The sequence below is a fragment of the Bactrocera tryoni genome, chromosome 4 (assembly GCF_016617805.1).
Source record: "Bactrocera tryoni isolate S06 chromosome 4, CSIRO_BtryS06_freeze2, whole genome shotgun sequence".
Classification (NCBI taxonomy): Eukaryota; Metazoa; Arthropoda; class Insecta; order Diptera; family Tephritidae; genus Bactrocera; species Bactrocera tryoni.
In genome coordinates this window covers 666,845-679,395 of record NC_052502.1, presented here as the reverse complement: position 1 = coordinate 679,395, position 12,551 = coordinate 666,845, and positions in this window count along the sequence as shown.

Genomic DNA, 12,551 nt, shown 5'->3' with positions numbered 1-12,551 from the left:
AAAGTGAAAATGATATGTATTAAGCCATTCTCCTTGCCACCAACTGCTTCACGTTCACTTAATAATCATTTTAACCACTATTTATTAATACATTATGTACACTCATTAATTACGGCAATTCATACGTTCTTTTGAATTTTTATTTTCTTTCACTTCCTGCTTCTCTCTCTCAATACAACTCTCCGTCTTTCTCAATCTTTTCGTAAGAAGTTTAAAGAAAATTTTAAGATTACAACAAGCAATAATTTTCGGCATAAAAACCAACAACAAAGTTTCAATCTTGGCAGCTGAAGTTATCCAAGTATTTTTTAACACTTTACAATACAGAATCTTAGGGATCTAATCCAACCACCTTTACGAAATCATAAAAGTTTCAAAAGGACAAACTATTTCTCTGTCGTTTGTAGTATATCATACCAGGTGAATAGGTAAGCAAATATAAATCCCGTGGCAATTACTATGTTGTTGGCGTTTTAAGTCTCGTTGGCCCTGTTATCCTGCTAACCTTAGTAAACAAGGCAGCTGTCTGTGACATTAAATAATATTTGTGAACACATATTATAAACCATCATACACTAATCCAGTAGGCACAGCTTGTACAAATCAGCATAACATGTTCAAAAGTAGAAATAATTTCGGAAATCTGTTGCCAATGATGGCTGATCCTACATCCCAACACTGTCAATTGCATCGTCAACAGCAAAACCATGGCAAAGGAGAATAACCTTGGTTTCTCTCAGAATTTGTTCCTAAGTACTTCAAAGTCAAAAACGAATAACACAAAATTGTCGGAAAGATAAAAGTGTGGAAATTGAATTTATAAAAATATTTGGTGACTCATGAAAACTGTCCACTTGCTTACACTTTGCTTACATTTACCTGTGCCCGTGGAGAGGGCCATTCTTATTCCTCCTCTAATAACATCTTTTGTGAATCTGTATGTGACTGCTGTAGGTTTCCACGAGACTTCTGAAGTACCTGCAGCACAAATAATCGAGTGTGCGAGTGGAAACTACAAATTTAATGATAGAGGCGAACAAACACTCAGTGGCAAGCGTATATAAAGGAATGCTAACTTCTGCTAACGCTGACGGTGTCTTTCGTTCGAGCCCCAGTTGCTGATACTCACACAAGTCATTTAAGTACGCATGTCTAGGAAGTAGGCTACCACATGGATGGGCATAAAGGCAGACGGACTGAGGTGTCGCCACAATAAGCTGCAGAAACACCGCAGTGTGAAGTGAAAAGCGTGAAAGCAAAGTGTCACTTAGCACGCAATTTATGCCTGTAACTTACTGCTAGTCCAAGTAGTTAAATTGCATTTTCCCACAGTCACACATATACACAGCAGGAAGCTTTTAGCAAGAAGTGAATGCATTAATATCTGAATGTCCTCGCTTTTGCTATGTCAGCTGTTAGAAGCCGCTTCGTTATGGATATTTGATTATGTGTGTGTGTTTGCTTTTGCAACTGTCGGCCTGAGTGTGACAAGTTCAAGTGCAAGACAAATTTTAACGCGACTTTGCTGTCATTATATACTTTAGTGGTGCTAAGTAACCATTCTGCAAGCAAGGAAGAATAATAAAATAGTTTCGCAAAGTTGAAAGCTCTCATGTTTGTGTATTCGAGGACACGGAGGTGGTGTAGCTTGTTAATTATTAGATGGAGTGGATACAAATAAGAAATATACAAACTGTGAGTTTGCTATTGGGGAAAATATACTGAATAGAATATACTTCCCTAGATAACCGCAAGCTAATATGCAGTATACCGACTGAAAAGCAGAGTGGGAACCGAAATTTGCGATATTTGTTATTCATGCAAAGCAGGCCTATTACACAGTACAACAGCTAATCTGGGGGGTGAGAAACTCCAAGTCAGGGTGATGGTACTAGGTCAGTATAGTAAAACCCTCAAAAGGTTTGGCGTTCGTATGTGACAGTTTTTATGACCTTTTAATTCAAACTTAACTATTTCCTTACAAACATTTTTTTTGGCCATAAGTTAATACTTGAAATGAACTCACTCACAAATTAATTACCTTCAATTCACAATTAACTAACTTAACTAATCCTTAAGAATTATTTAGCCAAACAATCTGTAGTTCATTTGTAGTAATCCAGTGGAATGTGTTGGCGTGAAGTCACGAAAATTTAAAAAAAAAATTTAATTTCCAAAGTTATAGTTGTTTGTGTTGACTCAGTTCCAAAAAAAGGTACTTGCGGTGACAACCATAAGTCCTTGGAGATTCACCTAAAATCAATCGGACAAAATAAATTAATTTTATGAATAGATAATCCTAGGCCTGATCGAAGGAGTTTTTTTTCCAAAAATTAACAAAATTGCGACCTCAGGAAATTTTCGTCTAAATTTTTGGGAAAAAATCAACAGTTCTTCTCAATGAAAAGGAACAACAAGCCTCGGAAGACAAAATTAACAGTTAATTGCTCTTAAAAAATCGAAATTAAAAAAAAAATATTCTTAGATCAGGCCCGAGTTTATTATGTATTCTAAACGCGGTATAAATTTCATGAATATCTACTGAGCGGTTTTCGAGTTACAGTTGTCACCAGTTCAAAAAAACTAACGCTTTGAAGTGCCCGAGCTCTCTTTTTTATTTGTCGAATAACTCAAAAACTAATTATCGGATCAACGTCAAATTTTCAGATAATATTTTTAAGATATTACACTTAACAAAAATGCAAAAAATAAATTTTTTGAATATTCTGACTACTCCTAACCCCTTAATTCAAATAGCGGCTTCATATAAACTTAAGGGTTCGTCAATGGCAACGTGTTGGAAAAGTAGTTTTTATTACAGAGGGGGTGGTCTAGTCTTTCATTTTTGTTAGATTAATTATATTGACGACGGTTCAGTATGACGTTTGAGTAAAATTTTGCACTCCTTACCAATAAAAAAGAATTTAATTAAATGTGGGTTTATAAAACATAGATAAATTACTATGATATAACAATCGTATGGCATAACAATTGTAATACCGTAATATGGCATAATTATTTCGATTTTGACGCAAAATATGTCAGCAGCTGTCAACTGCAACAAATTGAATTGCATATTACATGACGCAAACACAATAGCACCGAACCCATACACACGCATGAATTGACTGCTGAATGTGTGTCAATGATTACTTTGACTAATTTTTTGATTATTGTAAAGAGCACACTTTGTTGGTCACCTCTGGTGATTCATACATATATTATTCTCATTCTCGTATACTTCGATGCATTGTATAATTTATATTACATACATACTATATGTTTTTTGTGGCCATCATATAGGAGAGTCCGAGGGTGTTGTTTCTTTTTTTCTTGCTTCAAGATCAACGCCCTCTCGCAGCCGCATATCTAGTAAACTGACGCTGCAATTTTTTACGATAATTAGTATGTGTTAATTATAAAAAAAAAATACCATAAGATAATGCGAAAAAGCAATGGATTAACACGAGATAGCTTTTTGTATAATAGTCCAGAAGGATATTCAATAGCTATGACAATTAACCAATAAAACTTTTCGTCTTTAAAACAATAAGGAAGTATATTTCAAGCTGCGTTATGCGCAAAATCATAACCAAACAAACCAAAGTACTTCTACTATCTTACAAAAGCGAATTTTTACATTTTTCTTACATTAAACGCCTAAAGGAAGGACGGACGGACAGACTAACAGTCAACCGAATTTCAACTTTTCTCGTCACCCTGATCATTTAGATATATTTAAATAGGTGATACGTACAACCGTTAGGAGAACAAAACTATAATACTCTGTAGCAACTGGTTGCAAGAGTATAAAAACATAACATGTTATTGTCATTGGCGTTTACTTATTACCGACACGTCAAAAAGCTGAACCTACTCTAACACACGTGCGCGTTCTCAATTAACTGAGTATTTACGAAACTATTTTGCGGTCAGGCTGGTTTAACCATTTTTCCACCGTTTAAAAAGTCATATATTTTCTCTTCGTTTTTGCTGTTCATTTTATAAAACATACGTTTTCAATTTAAAGCTGTCAAATGGAAAATCGCTCGTCAAATCGTTACCACAATTATTTGCAATTGCACTTCTGCAACTTCAATTGCAAGTTTTTTTCTTATTTTTGATTTCCGTTCCCTATTATTTATTTATCGCCAGCAAATTTAATTTGTTTTCAAATAAATGCCAATACAACAAAATCAACGTATACCATTTGTATTTGGAAAAAAGAAAAAAAGTTGATTTATTTTAACTAATGGTAGAAGGTGTGAGCCACTCTCTGGCAAATAGCCAATTATAATCTTGCATGAGTGTTGCATGAGCGGCCTTTGATTTAATTGAATTGTGGTGAAGCAATTAAAGTGAACAGTGCTTATCGAAAAATATTTTTGGATAAGTGGGTGTGCGTGGTTAGTGGATAAAAGTGCTCGTTTTTTATGATTAATTAAGTTAATTTCTCTTAAAAAATTATTACGAAACAGTTCAAATTTATGTTCCGTAATTTTCGTTTTTAATCGTTCTTTTGTTTATGTTTCAATAACAGTGGAATACAATTTATATGTCACTGAATTATCTTTGAACCAACCGACTTGACGACTTTCACTGTTTTGAATCCGACAGTTAGATCTGAATTGAACATACAAGTCAAGAAACCTCCCTAAATTGACCATTTTTAAGAGGCGAAATATTTTTGCAAAAAATGTCTCTCCATTAAGCAAATTGCTTAACACTTAGTAATTTGATCTTACAATTGAGTTGAATCGATAACCATTAGCTATATCAAGCGCCGATGTCGACAGCTTTATTGCCAAACTTGCGGACCGACAGCAAATAAACACAAATTTCGTCCGACTGATGTATACAATCCGAAAGCTTGAGCCATGTATTTAAGTACTTTTGAATTTATGAGATGTAATTTGGAATAATGGAAGTTACAGTAGAGTATAGCATGGTACTTAACCTTCTGGTTATTGCTTTCTTATTGAAATAGACATTGCTCAAAACGCATTTTCTAATCGAATTGTTGTGATTATTTTGTGCTATTATTTTATTTCGCGTTGGCAGCAGTTAGCGGAGGGACAAAGTAATGTATAAGGGGCATAAAAGTCCATTAGGTATTTTCTTAATAGAAATGCAATTACTTTTTTCTAACTCCTTATGAGTAAGAATAACATTAACTTAGTGTCTATTAGTGTTTGATTATTGTAAGTGTGTTTGTGTAGCTTAATGGCCGCTGCGCATTTAAATCCCATTTACCTTATTATTTTTACAACAACAGCAAGCAAATCAAAATGTGACGCATGTGCCAAATGGCATTGAGCACACCTGATAAAATATCTACTTGTATAGTGCGCTTTGCTTTGAAAAATTCAAATTGGGCGGAATGGGTGGTGCCACTCTTTCGTGTTACTCCAGAAATTTTTCTGCTTTTTAGCTCATTTGCGATGTGCTGGTTTTCGCCTCCTCCTTCGCCGGTACTACTCACTCCTTTGCAGAACTCTCGGCGAAATGCTTGCATCACTTTCTTCTTGTATTGTGGAGACTGTTGTTCTTGCGCTTGTTATTTGCTCAAGCACATTGCCGAGTTCTTTTTTCTTTTGCTTTGGCTTTTGCGGAAATTAGAAACCTCATTTTGCCTCTTTCGGTGATAGAAATATACGCATATTTGTGTATGTTGAAGTATAATACATATTTAAATCGAAGCATTTTAGATAATAAGTTAATTTTATTACTTCAAAAAGTGGCAACGTCCCCGTAAAAAAATTTAGTACTACTTTCATTGCTACTTTTAACCTCATATCACATGGTTTAGGCTCCATAAACCTGTGTTTCCATGTTTCTTTATTTCAAACAGTCACAATTCAAATTATAATATAATATAAAAAATGGTAGACATTTCAAGTTGTGGAAGAAAGCTGAAATTATCGCCTGCACGGAACTTGTATTTGTTGGGCGCGGAAGAATATTTTTTTGGCTCAACCACACGCCTCTGCGGCGAATGTGACCAAGTTCACTGGTTTTACATTTTAATCCATATAAAATATGAATTTTTGCTATTTGTATATGAAGAGGCACTTTCTATGGTATTTGCGAAAAACTCACTGAAGTGACCTTGTGCATTTGCTAAGGAAATTAGAAATGTGGTTTGCCAAAGTTTGAGGGGGAAATTATGTTTTCTGTGATTCTAAATAAACAGGGAATACCTTATGTGCCTTATTTTAAAGTATTTTAGCCATATTACTCAATCAATAACCTATATGTAATATAGTGATAAAAGATCCAGTCGGATTTCGTTCAGAAAACTGTGTATGCCCACTTGTTTATATATGTGACCTGGTCTACGGAAAGGGGGCTTAGGTGTCAAAAAATCAATTTTCACTTTTTAGTTGATTCGGATGGAAGATGAGATTTTTAACAGCTTTTCCCAGAAAACTAGTTTTCGCACGTTAGCTCCCTTTTCCCTTTTCGTAGACCAGGTCACATATAGTAAATATCTCATTTGAAATCTGTTGATATTTAGGAAGGTGCAATGACATTTTTAGGGATTATTTTTTCCTTGGATAAAATCGTGACTTTGGATCTTCCATAAATACATAAATTCTAAATTTTTATTATTTATTGCGTTATCAAAGTGAGCCTTGCTCGATAACTCAGAAGGAGTGCCAAAAAACACCCACAATCTGGAAAGGTCAACAATAAAGCTTCAAATTGTCATACTTAAAAATTACCATCGTTATAATGGTAATTACACACGTAATCTAATCGAAAGGTTCTCACGCCCATACGGAAGAAAATTTGAAGAAAACTTGCTTTAGTTTTGAAACTTTGTTCCATTGTGTAAAAAGGTTTTCAAAAAAATTGAATAACTCACAAAATTGAATTATATATTGGATATTAAATATAAACATTTTATTTTAGCATACAAACATATATACTGGGATACACCAACACTGGTGGGTAATGTTTTCCAGCAGCCGCAGTGTAGAAGAAGAAGAATAACGGCAATATTTGTTACTTTTGAAGTAATCAGTAAATTGCATATTCCAGAGCTTTTCCACCTACTAGAGATTAAATATTGCTTGCAAAAAGGCGTAAGGGGTTTGCCTTGCAACTGTGAATACGGAGTTACCGCTCACAAATAATAACATGAATGCGAAGAAAAGTTTTCGAACACGTACGTACAAATACAAGGCGTTAAATTTGATAAAGCTTGGGATATTAAGCAATCAACTGGCACAGCAGTGTCGGGGATCTTTTGTGGTTGTAAAGTCGCGGTAAATGAAGTTAAAATGCTGCAAAAATTACAGCGGTTCACACATTCCTTTTATAATTTGATCTCTGCATCACTTTACTTTTTCTTATACCACAACACCAGCAAGCTTAAATCGTTCCTTTCACACCTTGTGTTTCACGTTCCCAAGACGACACTCAGTTTGCTTGAAGCATAACTTGTTGTCGGGGTGTGACTTAGCAGTGAAACCATATTACATAAACTTTATTAAGCCGCAAAGGCACAGATTACATTTTCAAATTGACATCTTATCGTACTTTCCTCTTTGGTATGGCTGCCATAAGCTTTTCGCTTTATTCCCCTTTCATACTTGCGGTTCAAAAGCGCCAACGCCGCGGGAATAATGACAAAAGTAATATGTGTAGTTTTCTTCAAAACTCTCATTTTTATTTTATTCACTTTCCTTTAAACCAAAGCCAATTTTGACCAAGAGCAGACCCTGAACTACATATAAAATGAGACCGAAGCTATCTCTGGAGATTCATGTAAAGAAAATGAAACTTTCCGTGGATATAATAGTAGCTGTGCTCTTGGCGATTCTGCTCACGCTGTCGCTAGGGGTTCTACTACTTATCTTGTAAAATTTAGGCATAGCTGTGTGGTGACTAAAGAAAACTTTCCTCTCCACAATGATTTATATTTGCCTCTCATTAAAGGAAAATTGTGAAAGTTCTATTTTACGATTGCCCAGTGGTCACGATGCATTTTCCAACTGTTCTTGTATCTAACCTCGCGAAATTGAAAACAACTCACTATAGTGCTAACGAATATAACGATAATAACGGAAATAATAGTAGGAACAGCGTTAAATGAATAAAACTAAAAATTCTCATTCTAGGGGAAATGGGGAGTACATACAAGTATTCTACATGATCTTCACGTTTTCAAAGTGGTCATGAGGACATAAATGTCGATCAACATGTGGGCCAATCAAAACCGCGACCACCGGAAATTCCATCGAAACTGTGCGGAAATTTATCAAAAATCAGCCGAAATCATCATTGAAATTCATGGAAATGGAATTGAGCATCTCCAAAACACCGATTTATGGCATTTTGACCGAACATTTGAGCTTACGAAAGGTGTGTGCACGGTGTGTTCCGCACAAATTGATTGATGACCAAAAATTGCTCAGAATCAAACATTCGAAGGACGATTATTTGACCAAAAAACACATTTTAACCATTAACCACTCTCCGTATTCACCTGATATGTTCCTCGGAGAAAAGCACTGGCAGGTGTCAGGTACGCGAGGCTGTGACAACAAGTTCTACGTTTGGTTTCGTTACCATAATTCACTAAGTTACATTAAAATAAACAGAATGAATACAAATATCAGAATATGAAATGTGAGCGGAGATTATTTTAGAAATTGAGTACAAAGGTGTATCCATGTGAAGGTAAGCCCGGTAAAAAGATTACCTCGCTACGTTTAGTTGTTGTTATTTTATTTCATCACTTTGCAAATCATACATTTAACCTTGGGCAAGTACTTTGGCTACAGAGACCATTATATTGTATAAGTAAAAATTTCGAACTTACCTTTGAATTTACGCAAATTTCGTTTTGCTGCTTTAACTCCAAATTTCGGAATAAAAAAACTGGATGCCGCCACAACGACAATAAAAGCGTAGATTAATATGAATAATGATACTCTGTTACCCTGTTACCCAGAAGGAGTGTATGTGGAACGAATTATTAAGGAAATGAACTTAATAAATCAAAGAATTCAGTAGATACATCGTATAAAAAGTGAAAGGCATGCGAATTCCATTCCGCTGATTTGAATCTGTTTCGTTATTGGCCAATAGCGTATGTATGTACTTCAAAGTGTATATAGTTGAATGGTAAATTAAAACACACTACAAAGGTACACATCATTCTACTCAGCCGACATAAGACGATTGCCGTGCCACAGCGACATTTTTAGCTCGTGATACCATATACACCTTTTGTACCTACCACAAAGATAAATTCCAACAAATTTCTAGCCACGTTTTAGACGCTCAGTGCAGAGGCTGTGATAAAAAACAACAATGTGCCAGACTTTTTGAAGCAAATGATTCATGCAACGCCTTTGCATACTTCGCGAAATACTGACAAATCCTCCAATCGGGAGTCCTCAGTAAATATTCATTTGTGCAAAAGCTCTGATAAGCGCACTCAGACCGGATTATGAAAGACTGAATGACTAACGGCGTAAAATAAAAAATTCGGTCCGACTATTGAGCAATGCACACACAATGTAGAAGTGGAAGTAGGTGAAGTAAGAAAATGCATAAATGTCAAAGAGACAGAAGAAAATAATCTTGTCTAAGAGCTTCCGCTGAAAGCAATTGAAAAGAAGCTTTGTTAGAATACTGTGTTAAATGTGAATTTAGAATGACATTTTTATCTTTATTTCATCTGCGCTAAGTAATAAATGCTGTTTACCTGCATCTAAATTATGTCGAGTTTTTGTCAGTCCAATATTTCCACAGATATTTAATTTATGTTGGAAAGATTAATTTGAGAGTAAATCATTTATAATAATATAATTTAAATTAAACCATTGTTTCTCACTGAGTTCTTTTTTATACTTTTGCAACCAGTTTCTACAGAGTATTATAGTTTTGTTTACCTAACGGCTGTATGTATCACCTAAAACTAAAGGAGATAGATATAGTTATCTATATATAAATGATCAGGATTACGAGAAAAGTTGAAATGCGGGTGACTGTCTGTCTGTCTGTCCGTCCATCCGTCCGTGCAAGCTGTAACTTGAGTAAAAATTTGGATAGCTTGATGAAAAAAATACCTATGGTTGAGATTTTACATCGTAAAGTATTTCTCTGGATTTGATTCCTGCAAGTTGCAAGAGTAGAAAATGTTCGGCTGCACCCGAATTTAGCCCTTTCTCTTTCTTCTTCTTAATTGGCGTAGACACCGCTTACGCGATTATAGCCGAGTTAACAACAGCGCGCCAGTCGTTTCTTCTTTTCGCTGCGTGGCGCCAATTGGATATTCCAAGCGAAGCCAGGTCCTTCTCCACTTGGTCTTTCCAACGGAGTGGAGGTCTTCCTCTTCCTCTGCTTCCCCCGGCGGGTACTGCGTCGAATACTTTCAGAGCTGGAGTGTTTTCATCCATCCGGACAACATGACCTAGCCAGCGTAGCCGCTGTCTTTTAATTCGCTGAAGTATGTCAATGTCGTCATATATCTCGTACAGCTCATCGTTCCATCGAATGCGATATTCGCCGTGGCTAATGCGGAAAGGACCATAAATCTTTCGCAGAATTTTTCTCTCGAAAACTCGTAACGTCGACTCATCGGTTGCTGTCATCGCCCAAGCCTCTGCACCATATAGCAGGACGGAGATTATGAGCGACTTATAGAGTTTAGCTTTTGTTCGTCGAGAGAGGACTTTACTTTTCAATTGCCTACTCAGTCCGAAGGAGCACCTGTTGGCAAGAGCAATCCTGCGTTGGATTTCCAGGCTGACATTGTTGGTGGTGTTTACGCTGGTTCCAAGATAGACGAAGTTATCTACGACTTCAAAGTGGTGACGTGAGTGCCAAGTCGCGAGTGTGACGACTGTTTGTTTGATGACAGGAGATATTTCGTCTTGCCCTCGTTCACTGCGAGACCCATTTTCTGTGCTTCCTGTCCAGCCTAGAGAAAGCAGAACTAACAGCGCGGGTGTTGAGCCCGATGATATCAATATCGTCCATCCTCAAATAACTAAAATGTATCTAAGAGAGCAGACAAATTAATACATATGAATGAAGTTCAAATCTCAGCAAGTTTCGTGTTGACTTGTGCTTACTTCAGTGCATTTAATTAAAACAAATGCAAATAGCTCCACCACACACTTCCTCCATTACTGCCAAGTTTATCTGCACGTAGAGTCAAGCACATATAGAAAGGTTCGCAGCCACAGTTTCATAGTTTTTATTAAGTTTTGCCTCTACCGATAACAACAACAACAATTTTCCCAAGCGTAAGGTCCTCGTTACAAATGCTAATTAGGCAATGCCACTGGTACTAATACCAGTTAATTTTTACCATACAATTATTGAAAGCCCAAGCATTTATAATTCATATCCAAATAATAAGGAAAGATTCGCTTTGCATGCACTGTGCTTTCTTCTTCAGACATTCATAGTGGAGTTTATGATTCATTAGGTAAAGATACCAAAATGGAAAGACTGAAACTAAAACTGCGATGTACGACGTATTATTTCAGTACGCTTAATATACTCTGTGCCCAAAAAATAAGGTGACATTTGAATTTGGGCTGCGCGCGTCGAAGGATTTGAAGAATTATTTTTTTTTTTTAGGTTGGTAGTACTGTCAGTCACATTTTTGTCAAATTTCATGTCAAAATATTCATTAGTGTTTGAGATACGTGTCGTTTTGTGAGCTGCTAAAAGTGAGTTTTTCGTTTTTTGCGATGTCGAAATTTGTTGAGCAAATAATTTGCATAAAATTTTGTTTACGGAATCAATTTTCTGCTGCGGATACTTTGAGGATGGTGCAGAAAGCCTTTGGTGATGAGGCTATGTCTAAAAACAATGTTTACAAGTGGTATAGTGAGTTCCAAGCCGGCCGTGAACGTGTCGAAGACGAAGAGCGTCCAGGGCGACCATCAACTTCAACCGACGAAGCTCACGTTCAACAAATCAAAATTTGGTTTTAAAAAACCGTCGATTAACAATTAGAGACCTTGCTGATGAAGTTGGCATATCGAAAGGCTCAGCCAATACCATTTTGAAGGATGATTTGGGCCTCAAGCGCGTCAAATCTCGACTGGTACCGAAAACATTGAATTTTATGGAAAAAAGGCGTCGCGTTGAAGTGTGTGAAACGATGCTTTCCGACTAGCAAGGTGTCATGAAACGCATTATAACTGGCGATGAGACTTGGATCAATGCTTACGACCCCGAAACAACCGATCAATCAAGCGAATATCGTGCCAAAAGAGAGCCGAGACCAAAAAAATCGGACCAAAGTCGCTCAAAAATCAAATCAATCAAACGGTCAAACAGTCAACAAGGAATATTATTTGAACGTTATGCGTCGTTTGCGTAACGCTATCCGCCTAAAAAGGCCGGAATTGTGGAAAGACAATTCTTGGTTCTTACATCACGATCCCATCTGCACCATCCTATACTGCTCTCGTAATTCGTGATCATTTCGCCAAAAACTCAAACCATAACGTTCCGCAACCACCGTATTCACTTGATCTGGCGCCGCACATAGGTTTCTGCTAGTGCATACTGCG